The sequence below is a fragment of the Macaca nemestrina genome, chromosome 6, assembly GCF_043159975.1.
Source record: "Macaca nemestrina isolate mMacNem1 chromosome 6, mMacNem.hap1, whole genome shotgun sequence".
Taxonomy (NCBI): Eukaryota; Metazoa; Chordata; class Mammalia; order Primates; family Cercopithecidae; genus Macaca; species Macaca nemestrina.
Window position 1 is genome coordinate 106329932 of NC_092130.1, and position 16425 is coordinate 106346356.

General features: G+C 42.0%; 1 long non-coding RNA gene across 2 annotated transcripts in view; it reads left to right on the plus strand.

The window, feature by feature from the left end:
- LOC139363858 (uncharacterized) overlaps positions 1-16425 on the plus strand; it is a 180387-nt gene that overhangs the window by 49621 nt on the left and 114341 nt on the right. Inside the window, exon 3 of one of the 2 annotated variants that reach the window (XR_011624945.1) lies at positions 10512-10659. The exons of the other annotated variant lie outside the window; for it this stretch is intronic. This is a non-coding gene — a long non-coding RNA (uncharacterized lncRNA). The remainder of the gene's footprint in view (positions 1-10511; positions 10660-16425) is intronic. 2 annotated transcript variants of the gene reach the window in all.

The following is a 16425-nucleotide window of genomic DNA, read 5'->3' on the forward strand; positions in this document are numbered from 1 at the left end:
GCTGTAGGAACAGGCAAGGCTGTTTTAAGTTTTAACATTTGGTCTTGAAATTCCCACCCCTTGTAAAATTGCATCCCTTCCTCTTCTGCCAGTGTAATGGAAATTCCCACTCCTTCAGTTTAAGCCTCTGTGTCTCTAGAATGCAAATTGTGTTCTCTAGGAGTAATAGCAGAATAATCCAATAATACTAAGTCTTTCAGATTAGATTGTATTAGATTAACTAGGTGTTACCTTGGAAAATACAGTGCTTTGCCCTGAGGGAACAGGACACAGAAGAAGCTGACTTGGAGGAAAGGAAAGATCTGGAGTCTCGGGCTCAGGGGGCCTTTGGGCAGCCAAGGGCACTGGGGGGCAGGAGAGAACTGCTAGTTAACGATTTAGCCAGCTGCTTGTTCTGCTGGGGAGAGTTCAGCTCGGCTTTCCAGTTCCCTGCAACCTTGAGGTCTAACACAGTTTATTCTAAGGTTGTGCTCTCAAAACTCATTCTCTTTTGTGTTGAAGCAGAGGAGGATGGTATTGGCTGACAGTTTTGGTAGCTTCAGTCACACCACTGCATCTTCAGGCCCCTCTCCCCATTTCAAGTTTGGAGAGCCACCCATTCTGTAAAAGAAAAAGAAAACCGCTGTTCTAGTTGTTCGATTAAGCCAGGCCAAGCAGTTGGCGGCTTTGGGGGGCATTTAGGCAGAAATAACCCACTGAGTTTTTCCCCCTTCTCCACTTCTAGTGATGACTAAGTCACCTGAAGCAAACATTATACAAACCTTATCCTAATATCATGGGAAATCCTCAGACAACAGAAAGATGAGACTTACTGAGGAGCAAGCTATGACTTTGTTTCATTTTAATAGCTTGTGCTGACTGGGAACCTTAAAATAAATTCCATGGAATGTTTTTAGTGATATTTTCCTGGCCAATCTATCAGATGGATTGGAGCACAAGGCTTGCTCCCTACTTTAACAGCCACACATAAAGTTTGCCTGACTCCATGACAGAAGCACCATGCATCCCACATCATGTTGTAAAGAGGGAAGCCCAAGTTTATTTTGCAGCCCCTTTCAGGTCCTCGGGAGTTGCTGCAGTCTGGTTATAACCTGCCGGGAGTCCTCATTTCTTTGCCAGCTTTTGGTGGCCAGGTGGCCTCCCATGCTGAACCCTAAGTAAACTGAGGTCCACTTGCAATGCTTTGTGACAGAATGTTTCCAGATGACAAAGGACAGGGACAGGGCTGAGTTGGAGTCTGACTGGTCTGGTTTTAGGCATCAGCCCTACGCTGTCCTCACTTGGCAGAGGGGAGGGTGTGGAGGGAGGATCATCTCATGGCCATTGTGCTCAGCTCAGTTCAGCTCATGCTAGGTCTGTGTTTGGAGGGTGAGCCAGTGTTGTGGCCTGTGGAGGGGACTTGGCAGAGGGGGAAATGATGAAGAGGATATGCTGGGCCTATTCACAGAGGCGCTAAGCACTGCAAGGCTGTGTGCATATTATAAGACTATATTGGGCCAGGCATGGTGGCTCACCCCTGTAATCCCAGCACTTTGGGAGGCCGAGGCGGGTGGATCACCTCAGGTCGGGAGTTTGAGACCAGCCTGGCCAACATGGTGAAACCCCATCTTTACTGAAAATACAAAAATTAGCCAGGCATGGTGGCAGGTGCCTATAATCCAGCTACTTGGGAGGCTGAGGCAGGAGAATTGCTTGAACCTGGGAGGCAGAGGTTGTAGTTAGCCGAGATCACGCCATTGCACTCCAGCCTGGGCAAGAAGAGTGAAACTCTGTTTCAAAAAAAAAAAAAAAAAAGACTGTATTAATATAAAATATAAATGTTCAGAAATAATACTAGAGTAAGAGGATTAGAGCATGAGTCATTTAGTGGCTCCTGGTACTATTGCATTTATATATTTTAAAAATTGTATAAAGTTGTACAACATGATGCTTTGATACACATAAACATAGTGAAGTGATTACTACAATTAAGCAAATTAACGTATCCCTTATCTCACAGGTACTTTTTTGGGTAATAAGAGTACCTCAAATCTCTCTTAGGAAATTTCCAGTATATAATACAATATTATTAAGTATTGTCTTCATGCTGTACATTAGACCTCTAGACTTATTTATCCTGCATAACTACAACTTTGTATCCATCATGTTACATCTCCTTATTTTTCCCAGCCCTGGTAACCACTTTTCTGCTGTTTTTATACACTTGATGTCTTTTTTCCATTTCCACATATAAGTGAGCTCATGAAGTACTTTTCTTCCTGCGTCTGGCTTGTTTCACTTAGCCTAATGTCATCTAGGTTCATCCATGTTTTTGCACATGGTGGCCTATCTGGTACTGTTATATTCAGCTCCAAGAGTCCCCTGAGCACTTCTAGAAATAAGTTCCCCAAACCCAGGTCTATACAAAGAAGCCTCATGTTAGCTCTGGAAGGACACTGAACAGTGGGATTAGACTGGGGGTTAGGCCTAGTGGTCTATGAGGTTCTTGTCACCTCTAAGATTCTCTGAATTATTCCAGGCTTGTAAGATGCGCCTTTCTAAGCACCTTCGCAGATAATTCTGTAAATAACATTGCTTACAATTGCCATATCTCCTTCTTGGTAACTGCTCTCTTGGTGCCTGAAGTTTCTGCAGAAATAAGCACGAATGGGCTCTGTTGGACAGATCTTTTAGAGAGACTGAAGGTAATTTGTTTGAAGTCTTCGCTGTCTCTTACTGGAGGCGACCCTTACATGCTAAGAAGGTTGGGCAGAATGTTATTGCCCTTGATTAATTCTCCCTCCAGGAGGAATCTCTTTATTTAAAATATGATGGTTCATGGCTTGTCAGAAGAAACATGTTCTATAAATCTCGAAGAAGGAAAAGGTCACTGAAATAGCCTTCTATGTGCTTCTTAGAATCAAGTCTTGCTAATGACATAGGCTGAAATTCATAAGAATTGGTGAAAGTAGGTTTTCAATAGAAACATTTTATTAACTGCAAAGAAGAGGATCACTCCAAGTCCAAATTCTTGCCTGTGCCATTACCTTCCCTGGAGACCATCTACCTCGACATCAAAACTTCTTTCAAAAGTTTAAGAATAACAACGGTCACCCAGACTATATGTATTATTACGATAATGCGTATATATAGAGTCACGATGAGGTGGATTTTATTGATTCAGTTTTGCGGATGGAACTTGGAGAAGTATCTTGTCCGAGGTGTCCTAGCAAAGGAATCCAAAGTAGAGGCTTTTTTTCCACTACTCTACGCCTTCTCTTATGTTCCTTTGGCTCTGGTTGTTCTACTTCCTTCCACCATCTCTGGCTCTCACCAACATTAACCTAATCCTTTAGGCAAACTTCTTGCTGGCTACCATGATCCTCCTAGATTTCTGTGTTTTCAGACATTATACCTTCCCCTTGCTACTGCAGGAGCAAAGCAACTTCTCCCCAACTGTTTTGTGAACTTTCCTCTCTAGGACTTAGTTTCCCCCTCTGTAAAAGCGGGCCAATGGCCAGGAATCATCTTGCCTGTTATCCTCTCTCTTCCACCTCAGTCGGAGGGCCCTCTCACCAGGCTCTGTGAGCCCAGCCTCTGATACGCTTGAAGAGCAGGTGATGCTCTGGGCAGGAAGGACATAGAGCCCAGAGCTCAGGAAGCATTCATTCCTTATTCTTAAATGCTTATCTGGATGCTCTTATCATTGCTGCCTGTAGCTTATGGCTCAGTTATTCCCGGCCAGTGCCTCCAACCTTCTGTTGCTTTCTTTCTCCTAGTCCCTAAATCTCATCTGCACCACTTAGCAGATATGTGACCTTGGGCAAATAGCATAACTTCTTTGGGCCTCAGTCTTCTCATCTGTAATATAAAATAGGTTGATAATATCTGTCTTGCATAGATTAGTTGTGTAGACTGAACCAGTTAGTATTTTATAGAAAAACACCTGATATATAGTACAAATAGTAAAATGGATGCATAGTCCATTTTTCATTTCCATTTTTCTTGATTTTGGCCCTAGAAACAATCTTCTAAACAGTAAATAATCACTAGATCATCTTTTAAACTCAGTCTACCCAATCAGACCCTTAAGCCTCTTCATGTTTCTGTCTCCATGTGCTAATTGTGCATTTTCCCTCCACAGGGACCCTGGTCCCAGACCCTCACTACTTTTGATGCTAGTGGTTTTGGGGCCTACTCCCTCTTCCTGCTACACCCTGTCTTGCTTTTCTGTGTCTTTGAGGCTTACCTCCATACCATTTGTCTATGTCCTTCTCGCTGCTATAGCCAGGTGCTGACTATAATAATACCTGCTTTGCATACCTCAGGGATTATTGTGAGGATCAAAGGGGATGATTTACATGATGTAAGTGCTTTGAGAAGGAAGATGGGCTACGTCACATGGGTTATTATGATGATTATCACTCCTGGACTATCTTCAGATGACTAAAAATATCCACCTAGTGTGGACCTTCTTAGCGTATTCTTGTCTCTCTTGGGCTTCCCTGCACTGGCTGAGAAGGCTGACAGTTTAAAGCAACTGAAGAACTTGCTGGTAGACAGCAGTGTTGGGGGCGGAGAATGCCTGGGTAATGAATTATCTTCTTTAGGGCCCCAATGGGAAATCTGGTACCCTGGAAAGCGTTAATTTACCTCACTTGAGTGAATGCTTTAGACCCAGCAAGCATTTCATTTGCCCAGGCAGCCCATTGTGATGATGACATTAAATAATCATTATCATTACGTGGAAATCCTGTCACCTTGGGGATTTAGAAAGTGTTTCTCAAGCCACTTATACATAAGCAACCAAAATGAGCAGAATGTTCATCTAGAAGAAAGTATTTGTGAAGAAAACATTTGTTTGTAATTGTCAGCATTTGGCAAAAGCAGGGAATGAAAGAACGAAATGAACCACAGCTTTGGATTCCTTCCAGCATTTTTTTCCAATCCCAAATTGTCAGACTAGGGAGGGAAGTCTTCCTGTCATGGACCATGAGCTCTGGGGAGGAGAGTAGGAGCCTTCAACTTCCTTACCCTCTCCATCCAGGAAGTCATTTCAAAGGGAGCTGTCTCCAGGGAAAAGCAAGAGCCCATTGGCCAATATTTATTTATAGTCGTATACCCTGTAAACTTGTCTTCTTTTAAAAATTAAGAGCAAAAATGTAGTTTTGGTTCTTAGTTTGTTTGGACCACCTCCAGACAGTCATATCTATTTTCTTTATTTCTGTGCTAGTTGCTCAACATTGTAGGTCTTGATTGAATTGGTTTCATTCCTAGGTCCTCCCTTATTATTAATGTTCTTATTATTGGTTAGTTCTTCTATGTTTGCAGTGTCCTTGACAATCTTTTTTTGTTAGCTGTTCTTTATAACAACTCAGTGAGGTGGATCAGCCTTACTGAATATTTATCCAACACATTGTCCAACATTTTCTTTTGTTGGCTTTGGTTAGGATTTATTGCAGTCATTTTTTTTTTTTCTTTCTGATAGTCATCGTTCTGCAAGAAACGTGTTTCATGCTCTTTCTTGCAGGGTTACGTGAGCCAGGGGCTTGTGTCATCTGCTTTCAATTCATGTTTAGTTTCTTCCTCCCCTTCCTGGCTTTCTCATCCTCCTCAAAGTTATTGTTGTTTCTCCTGGTCATGCAAATGGCGCTCAACTAATCTAAGGCAGGTTTGAGCAGAGGGCTTTGTTTTTTGATTTCTTGGCATTTGGGTGCATCTCTAAGTGACCACAGGCTGTCAGCAATTCAGCACATGGTTTGTTACCAAATAGGCTGTTGCTGCTAACATTTTGTGGCTGTTGTTGCTGTGGCTGGATGGATATTGGCTCTATGGTGAACCACTAGAATGTACGAAGAGAGAGGTCTCAGGGATAGTTGAGAATTGGTACTGTAGCAAGAAAGGATATCAATTCCCATCACCCAATAAATATCCATGTCTTCTGAAACCCAGCATCATCATCACCTTTATCACCAGCAGCCCTTCCCCCACAATAGTGGCCACCCTCAGCCTTGTCACCACCATCAAAACCATTTTATTATGTTTCTATTTATGCATATGTACTTAGACATCCTTGTAGCCTAGACACTTATAAGTAAATTGGACCCCCAATACCATTTTGAACTTTGAATTCTTAATATGGCTATTTTCCTTCTTCTGCCTACCACTATACTTTAACATTTCTCAATTGCACTTATATCTTATTGTAATTATTGTTGACTTGTTTTTCTCATCCACTTGACTCTGACTTCCTGAGGGCAGAGAATGTATTTTATTCTTTATTTGTCAAGTACTGTGCTACGCACTGGGTATATCTATGGGGGGAGGTGTCAAAAAGTGTTTGTTGAATGAATATTGAATGTTCTTTTAATTAAATGAAAAGTGCTCTGTAAACCATAAAAAATGTTTTAAAAACCAGTACAATAATTAAATAAGTAAGTAATTAAACAAGTACAACTTCTTTAATTATAATTGTATTACTTTGTCTTTAAAGCAATGAAAGATTTAAATCCTATGAGACTGGACAAGAAATACTTGATCTATCAATTTTATAGAACAAGAATGATGGCAATTAGACTGAATTTGGAAGAGATTAAAAAGATCAGTCATGGTGGTTGTTTTTTTTTTTTTTTTTGACTCATTTTTGATGTCTTGCCTGGACACCTGTGGGGATTGAGAGAGCCCAACAATGGGTGGGAGAATAGCCTTCAAGTATCTCTAAAATTCACTAAAATAATTCTCAGCCAGGTGCAGGGGCTCACACTTGTAATCCCAGCACTTCGGGAGGCTGAGACGGGAGGATCGCTTGAGCTCAGGAGTTCGAGACTAGCCTGGGCAGCATAGTGAGACCTCATTGCTACAAAAAAATAAAAATAAAAAATTAGCCTGGTGTGGTGGCATGCCTGTAGTTCCAGCTACTTGGGAGGCTGAGGTGGGAGGATCATGTGAGCCCAGGAAGTTGAGGCTGCAATAAGTTGTGATTGTACCACTATACACCAGCCTGGGTGGTTGAGCGAGACTCTGTCTGGGAAAAAAAAAAAAAAAAAAATCTCAGCTGCATAAGTGGGTATTTTAGAAAATGTCTTAGTGAGGTTGTATTTAATGAGTTCTGGATGTAGATGGTTCTGGAAAGCTAGGTATTGTGCTGTGTTGTATCAGATTTAAACCATTGGAACAGGAGTTGCCAAAGTAATCCAATGTAGTTAGTAGTTTGAAAATAGCTCCATGCTCTGGAACTCTCTCTACTGTCCTTGCCCTTTGAAATTTAGAGGCTGTGAAGAAGGGGAAAAAGTAGATTCGTTTATTTTCTCTCTCCATCTACTTTCTCATGGTATGCTGCTCCAAAACAATGGAGTGGTTATTTCTGCAGAACAAACATTACAATTAGTGATTAAAGAATAAGTTTTACTTACGAGTCTGGCACATTTCTGGTAATTAATAAATACTGACTGAGTCAATAAGTGAATGAAGTGAGTGAAGTTAGCCTCATTATCCCAGCTGTTCAAAAAAATTTAACACTAGCACATAAAAAAGGCCCAGGAATGACTTTACTGGTTTTTACCCAAGGGTACCCAAGGATCAATTGGCAACAGGGGAAGAACTTTGAGTTTGAGCCAAGTTCACTTACAAGAAGCAGCTTTTGATAAAATCTCAGTTCTGTTATCAAGATTCCTTCAACTTTTTCAGCAACCCTGGCAAACTCTTTTTGAAAAGCTGTAGGCAGAAGCTAAACTGTAAAGTCAGAAGTCAAGTCCCATCCCCAGTTGGGCAGCAGGAAATCCCAAATCAACGCTTTGGTCCATTTTGCGGGGAATGGGTTTGTAAAAGACCGATAGTACTTCTGATTCTATGCATAGAGACACTAGACTGATTGCTGGACATCAACAGAAAATCAGTGTACTAGAATTTACTTGTGTTAAATGAGTTTGCCAGGAGGTTGCACTACAGGATTCTGGCTTTTCATGAGTTATTCTTGTTACTGGTCACTGTTAGAACTTGACTTTTGGATTTAGTTATTATCTTAAATTGTAGCTTAAAGGCCAGAGGGCCATTTTCCTTCCTTACTGCCTGCTTTTCTGTTCCTCATTTTTATTTTATTTTATTACCATTGATGCAGATTTCTTTTCTGTATGTACTATTCTCTCTGTTTGGCAGGAGCTGGCCATCAGAAGATTTTTTTCATCTACTTAGTTCTTTGGGTGCTGAAGATTTAGCTAATTGGGAATTGAATGGAAGAAAGACTCAAGCAGGGGAATGTGTGCATGAAATGGATTTTTTGTTCCTCCGAGGATTTGTTGTAAGCAGATATAAAGTGTCTTTCTCACTCAGACTACCTCCAAGCGTTTTCACAAATCAATTAGCCACTGGCAGGGCACAGCGAGTGGAGGCGGAATGAGGCATGTCTTGACAGGCAGAGGCTCTGGCTGCTCTCTCTCTCAGGCATGCTGTCCTTGATCAGTAGATAACCATGGTGGCACTTCACCCCCCTGGCGACTGTTTCCATTACAATCAGAACTTCAGAGCAAGGGCACAGCTTTCAGGGTCTCGCTCCACTCCATTAATAAACAAACACCCACAAGGTAGGATTTGGGAGAAGGGAGGTTGGCCATCCCTTCGAGACACGAAGCCAGGAAAAGGAAACAAAAAGAAATCAATCTTTTGTTTGCTCACTTTGACTCCAGAACACTTATGCATTCTCTGGATGGTTCTGTCGTTGAGTAATGCGGAACCTGAGTGTTTCTCTCAGTTCATTAGACGGGACTGGTGAAGCACAGCAAAGGATTCTTAATTCTGAGAGGATGAGGCTCTTGACAGGGGCCCTTCTAAGCTTACAAAATAGGTGTGACATGCCTCCTGCCAGTTCCCCAGCAGGCAAAGCCTCCAGCATACTATGCCTTAGGGGCCTGCAAGGTACAGACTAGGGGAAGAATCTGGAGAACACCTAAAAATGCATCCAACTGGGCTGTCAGAGAAATTCTCTGACAGTCACTCTGCAGGAACAAGTGGAGGTTCTGAAATACATGCATCATTTTGGGAACACGTTTTGAACTCTGAGTTCCCAGCCTGTCAATGACAGGGCTAGAGGGGAGGGGTGGAGGTCACAGGATGGGAGAAAAGGGTGACCACTGTAGTAGGTTCAAGAGGGTGAGGGTGAGCCCCGTCCTTCAGGACGCTTGCAGCCTTTCAGACTACTCAGTGAACCTAGAGTTTGGAGAGAAAAGTGTTTCTTATGTAATAGCTAGGAGCTCTTATCTCATTCTTGAGAACAAGCTGGGGGGTAGGTGGCAACTATTTTGGTCTTCTGTTTCACAGTTGGCAGAGCTGAGGTACAGGGAAAGGAATTGGTGTGTCTTAGCCCACTTAGCCAGATGTGCATGTGAAGAGAGTTCCTTTAATGACTCTCAGCAGTTCCTACAGGAATGTCCCCATCCTCCATCAATGCCATTTACAACTCCTACTCCAAGCCCCATGGCTGCCTCATAGAGAGTGGGAATTTACAGCATCACTGAGGTTACCTGAGAGACTTGGAATCCATAGACTTGACTGTGAATTCCGGCTGTTCTACTTATGAGCTCGGTGGTCTTGGGCAAGTTACTTAATCTCTCTGCAGCCTCAATTTGCTCCTCTTTAGAATGAGGATGACAATAGCTACAGCACTTTCAATTTACGAGAATTAAAAGTGTTGGTAAGCATTTAACCCAGTGCCTTGTGTAACTCAGTAAATGTTAATTGGATCTGAATTTAATGAAGACATAAAATGAGCTCAGATTTCCTTCTCTGACTTCTTTTGAGCTGAGGAAAGAGCAGGTTCCAACAGACTGATGGCTCACAGATTTCTCCATACCTGTGACTCTCAAAGTGTAGGTGCTGGCCCACCCGGTATCAGGCACCTAGGAACCTGTGAGAAATGCGACTTCTTAGGTCCCATCCTGGACTTAGTGGGTGGTGAAGGGTAGCAATCTATGTTTCAAAAAGTCCTCTAGAAATCCAACAGTGCATGTTCTCACTTATAAGTGGGAACTGAATAATGAGAACACATGGACATATGGAGGGGGAACACACACTGGGGCCTGTTGGAGTCAAAGGGTGAGGGAGGGAGAGCATCAGGAAGAATAGCTAATGGATGCTGGCCTTCATACCTAGGTGATGGGATGATCTGCAGCAAATCACGATGACACATGTTACCTATGTAACAAACCTGCACATCCTGCACATGTACCCCTGAACTTAAAAGCTGAAGGAAAAAAACAGTCCTCCAGGTGATTCTGATCCACACTTAAGTTTGAGAGTCATCGACCTAAATATTAACTTCAAAGTGGCGGGAACAAAACAGCTATGGAAACATCAGGCATAGTTATTGTTGCAACGTGGCTGCTACAGCTCTTTCTTTGACAGCTTGGTCTTAGGCCTATATTGGTGGTACCTCTACATCTGTCATGTCTTTGTGGATTTGATGAGAGGAGAGAAAAGAGTATTTGCTAAAGCTGACCGGCCCTCTGAATTTTTAAGACGTCCTGTGTTTCCTCCTACAGGGGATGGAATTGGCAAAAGAATATCGTGGGTCTACATGAGCATGGAGCTGATAGAAGAAACTGTCAAATACAATCTAAAAGAACACAGTCCTTGTAATGTAGGGGTGTGCAGAGACAGAACACATCTTGAACTAAAACACTAAGGGAGGTATGTGCTTAGACATATAAACTCTGGGAGAAGCTGCTAAATGTATTAGATATTCAGAAGGATGCTTAGAGTGTTGACAAGGATTGAAATGATTTTGAAACTACTTTGAAAGCTGAATATGCACTGTAAAGTTTGGATATTTTAGAATTGTAGAGAAGATCAACTTTTCATATTTCCAATAGGTGGTAGGAGGTTGTGTCTCATGACTGATTCCTCATTTATACCATATACTTCTTCACAGGGGGTTCCGGAGATCCTCTTAGCAACAATATCTACTATTTCCTCCTTCCTTTGTGCCTTGATTCTGCACCTTTTCCACCACTTTTAAACCTCTCTGGAAAAGTTTGGAACCACCTCCCGCCACCTGCATTTTCCCGGGGGGAAACATTGGTTTAGTTGCCTTACCAGAGCCTGACAGCGTAGAATATTTAAGTCCAGAAAGATTTCTTATCAGTCTGTAATTCAACACTCTCATTTTACTGATGACAAAATTGAAGCCCAGAGATGGAGTCTCCTGATTCCAGGTTTGATGCTCTTAAATTATTCTCTAATAGAAGTGTCTCCACAGAGTCTGCATGCTTAGTAATCAACAGGGTATGGCAGGGAAACGGGGAGGCATGGACTAAGGCGCCTTCCCTTCATTCCTAGTTTTTCAGATGTAATACCTGTTAAAAAAGATCAGTCTATATGTGGGTCAGTATTGTAATTCTCCACTTTCATTTAAATACATGAGGAATGTGGTATTTGGTCCATTTTAAATTGTGGGCACTAGGGAATGGGTGTAAGTCAAAACAGAAAAAGTTCCAAATAGCTTCTAGTTTGTCTTTTTGATGAAGAGCTCATTATTGGCAAACCATTAGCTTTTAATTGCTGCCAAAGTCATGCTGTTCACTTACATGGGGAAGAGTGGGTGGGACCCAGTCCTTGACATCATATTATTTCCTCATAGCACTTGAATTTCTAGAGAAAATCACTATTTTCTCCCTATAAGATAGCTTTAAAGTAGGAACAAAATGTTCCTCTTTGGCTTTGGAACTAGGAATATCAGGTGGTTGCTTAATATTCCTTAAATTTTGCTTGACATTCTTCATGCTGACATTCTGAAGTGCCTAGACAGTAAGTCAGATGATTTCTTAGGTGTTCAGGGAACAATGCATACAGCGCCAGTACACACGTTTTCAGGATAATGGGAGAAAACCTTGGCTTAGATTACTTCAAACCAGGCAGATCATCAGAATAAACAAAGGGGTGTGTGTGTGTGTGTGTGTGTGTGTGTGCGCGCATGTGTGTGCATGTGTGTGCATGTGTGTTTCAGCTTTATTTTCTTTCTGACTCCATAAGGGACCACTCCGTGGTAAGGGCATACTAGAATATTCACAGCGTATTAACAATATTTTGAACTGTACATATATTAGTTGACTGTTTATTGTGTGCTGGTACTTGAGCTATGCCTTTAATATCTCATTTATTGCTCAAACTCTCTATGGAAAGAATTTTATCCCATTTTATAACCTTGGCAATGTTAAGTAATTTGCCACAGGTCACATAGGAATTAAGTGGGAAAGTCAGGATTTGAACCCAGATTGTCTGAAAGAAAAGGGAAGAGGGGCTTCAGGAGGGGATGGCTGAAAGGAAGAAGGTCAGGAGATGCTTGGGGTTTGCCTGTATGAGAGAGGTCTGGGAAAACTATTTAACCTTAAACAATACGGCATTTTGGAATGAATGACCTCTCCACTCTTGTGCTGCTACCCTCCCTCCAACCTTTCTCTACGCAGCAGTAACAATCATCTTACATGTATACTAGAAAGTGTTATGCCTGCTTTGACACCCTTCAGTTGCTTCCTATTGCACTTAGAATACAATTCAAAATCCTTCCCTTTGTCTACAAGGCTGCTGCAAGACTGCCGATGCCCCACCCATATTCCTCTCAGGGCTCGTTGTATGTGAATACGTAACAGCTTTCTACTGTGACCACTCAAAACTCCCCACCTGAGGTTTTCTGGCTAGTAGCAGACAAAAGTCTCTGGGAGTTAATGCCCCAGGAGCAGGTCTCAATCAGTGATGGACGAGAACTGGTGGATAAATAACCCCACTGTCTTGTCGCTCAGGTGGTAGAACTCTGAGGTGTGCTTGGTGCAGGCTCCAGCGGTCTCCCATGGGATTGAGCCCCAGCTGCCCACAGTGGTAAACTGCTTGCTAGCACACCGTGTGTTGCCTTCCATCCCACCCTGCCTCACTTTACTGTGCCTTTTCTGTACTTCCTCGAAAATATACTACTTGTGTTCAAATCCTTGTCCATCATCTGATTCAGGGAACCCAACATAAGCCAGAGGTCTGGTCTTGTCTGGTCTCGGCTGCCTACCTCTCCAGCTCCTCTAGAGCCACTGTACCCCATAGACTGCTTTCTAGCTGCACTGCTCTTCTTTATGCTTCTAAACATTCTAGGCTGCTTTGTACATCATGCTGTTCCTTTTGCCTGAATGTTCTGTTCCTTTACTTCCCAGGCCCGACTCCTTATCAGTTTATTTGCAGCTTAAATGCTGCCTCCTCCAGAGGCCTTCCCTGATACCCTGTAAAAGAGAGCATGGTTTTGGAGGAGGGAATCAGACTCCTCTTACTTTGGTCCTAAACAGAGCAGTGTGGATGGTGGAGTGACAGCTGCCTCCTGCCTTCCCTTTTGGCTTCCTGCTTTCTCCATATCTCCTGCCTATGCTGGGTTAGGTTGGGTCCATTCGCTGTGCAGTTGGGACTACAATGAGTACTCTCATGTTTACGAATAAAGCTTAAAATAGGAAAGAGTGATGGCAGGTCTGAGGGGAGAGACATGGAGGCCGGGTACTCAGAAGGTCTGACACGCATCAGAGAAAGCCTTGAAATTAAGGAGATATCCTCTAAATTCAATTCTCAGTATCTTCTGAGGTCCATTCAACAAATGTCCTTAAAATCCTGTGTTGATTTCTCTCATGAATCTTTGTAAGGGGTATCTTCCATTTGTTTAAAGTTGGCTTTTGTTGTTATTGTTTAAGAGAAATGAAGAAGAAATTACAGTCCTTCTTGTACTCGTGTGTTCTATTCTCTTATCAAATAGGCAGTAAAGGTATGTTTTTATCTAGTTGTTGTTTTTCTTTTTAAAAGAGCCCAGAACACAATTTTTTTTAAGTGAATTAAGAAGAGACTGTCCTTCTGAGTGGAGGTGGCCTGCCTGTGCATGTGCAAGGTCCAGATGGCAGCCCCGGCTCTTTCTCCTGTGCAGGACCAACTTCTCTAACTTAGGAGGTAATCTGAGTCAAGAGATGGAGGTGTGGCATCCCCACCACTAACATTTCTAACCTCTGAGAAATGTGTGGATGGAGCACAAAGATGCCATTTATGAACAGGGAAATGGGCCCTGGCCAGACACAGAATTTATTGGCACCTTGATCTTGGACTTCTCAGCCTCTAAAACTGTTAGAAAGAAATTTCTGTTGTTTATAGGCTACCTAGTTTTTGACAGTTTTGTTGTAGCAGCCTGCATGGACTAAGACAGCTCTAGAGAGCATGAGTGCCAATCTCTCATCTTACCCAGGAGACTGAGGCCTGCAGCCATTTAATGGCTTATTTAAAGTCATGCTACTGATTTGTGGCACATGTGGGATAAGAGCAGACTGAATATCGTGGAAAAATTCTTTTAAGCCACTAACTGTCTAAAAGGTTGTTATAATTCTCAGGAAGTTTACCAAAGGGGGTGGGTGTCTGATGAAGACAATGGGAAATTCACCAAAGTAGAGGGGCTGATGAAGATATTTTAGGGAACAGTGGCCTTAGAAAAAAGTACTTTTGCAAAAATTTACTTTAGGCTCTCCAAATTTAAAAATTTCCCACTGAGTGTTTCTTCCTTTGCAAATGTTTCCAGAATTGTGTTGATTGCTTTTAAACACAGAGCAAAGTACTTATGTGTGGTAAGAATTGATGTTGACCCCAAGATCTTATTTTTCAAGGCAGGAATGCTGCTTTCTTGATGTTTTCAGAGGCAGTGGTCTTAGATCAATGTTACTGAAGCCTTCAGTTCACTGTCATTTGAATGTTCCTTCTTTTTTTCTGTTAGGGCCTGAAATAACTCAGTGACTAAGGAATTTCATTCAGAAAAAAGACAGAAGCGAAACAAATACTTTGTCTTTTGGAATAAATGAATCCTTACAGAAGAGTGGTAAAATGAACACGAGTTTGGATCTGTGGAACCATTATTAAGTAATGAAGATTGAATTCATCTTCTTTGGGCTGAAGTGAAATTGAGATGAAAATCCCTTCAATAATAGATATCTACCCACTCCACGGCCTCTACACCCCCTACTACCCGCATCTGCTGCACATGATGGAAATACTGTCATTCATTTGGTTAATCATCAAACTCCCATTGAACACATACTCCATTATGCACTTAATTATTACATTCTATAATTCCAAGTAGAAGAGACTGTAAGAACTTGTATTCACAAATAACTTGTCTAAAGAAATAACATCAAAAGAATATGGCATCTCAAATGATTATGAAAATCTCCCTTCATAGAAGATGGCGGATTATGTTTGTTGCATTGTTTCTGTAATGGGACTCTTAGTTTGTGCTGAATAATTCATGCTATTTGCCCAAGCCCCTTGAAAGTGCTGGCATCTCTCTGAGGGACAGCTGGCTGAGATTATGGGACAGACTGTTGCCACAGACTTGAATATTGCCAAATGGCCTCTTGGGGATTTTTTTTGGTAGTGCAGTGTTTGAGAGTGCTGTCTGTGGAATTATGCAGACCTGGGTTCGAATTCTAACTCTACCCTTTGACTTGGACAAGGGATTTAACCTCTTTTAGTCTCAATTTTCTTGTATGTAAAATGAAGGTGGTAATCCATCCTCATTGGGATTTATACATACAATGTTATAGGAACAGAAATTTCATTGTTTTAATGAAAATTCGTTTTTGAAAGAGGCTGGGTCTGGTTAAAGGGAATGTCCCTTTCCTATTTAGTGCCTTGGGTTTGGTTGTGAAAATCTAGCAAGAGGAGTTGAGGGGTAGGTGGGTACTGGGAGAGTTCCATTCTTTTTAGAAGAAGAAGAAGAATGGGGTGAGGAGAAGAGAAGGGAGGAGAGAGGCAAGAGGAGTCAGTCAAAAGGAGGAAAGCAGGAGGGCGATGAGGCCAATGAATTGGCAAGGTGGTGGTTGTGGGATAAAGGGCAGTTTAAGAAATGTGGTGCTCCTTGATTTATTCCTGATTTATTAAAATTGTATGTGTTGCTGTGAGGGGAACTCACCTTCGTTTTTTATGTCCTGAGAGCGTCTACTTGACTTCCTCTGCTCCTGGCCCAGTCTTTGATAAAGTCTGCTAAGCTTACCAGTGTTTCAAGAAAGTTAGGTTTTGTGTGTGTGTTATAAGTGGAAGTGGGTGGAAGTCAATTGTTGAGATGACACAAGTTGCCAGGAGACAGAGATCATGAGGATGAAAGCTCTTGGGAATTTGCAGAAAGCAGGTGAGGACTTCAGGTTTTCATAGGTCTCGGTGGTTCTACCCAAGTTGACAAGATCTCAAGGGGGCAGACTCTGACGTCGGAATATCCTTAGACCATATTTATTGAACTTCCAGTCTGTGCCAGAGGCTGATATGTGACTATTGTGTGCATTCTCTCCTTCCATTCACTAACAAATATTTACAAAGGGTACAGTTTAATTTTCACAAGTTGATTAAGTATTAGAGTACCACAATTAACCCCAGTTTATTTTTTGAAAAACCTAACATAAAAGA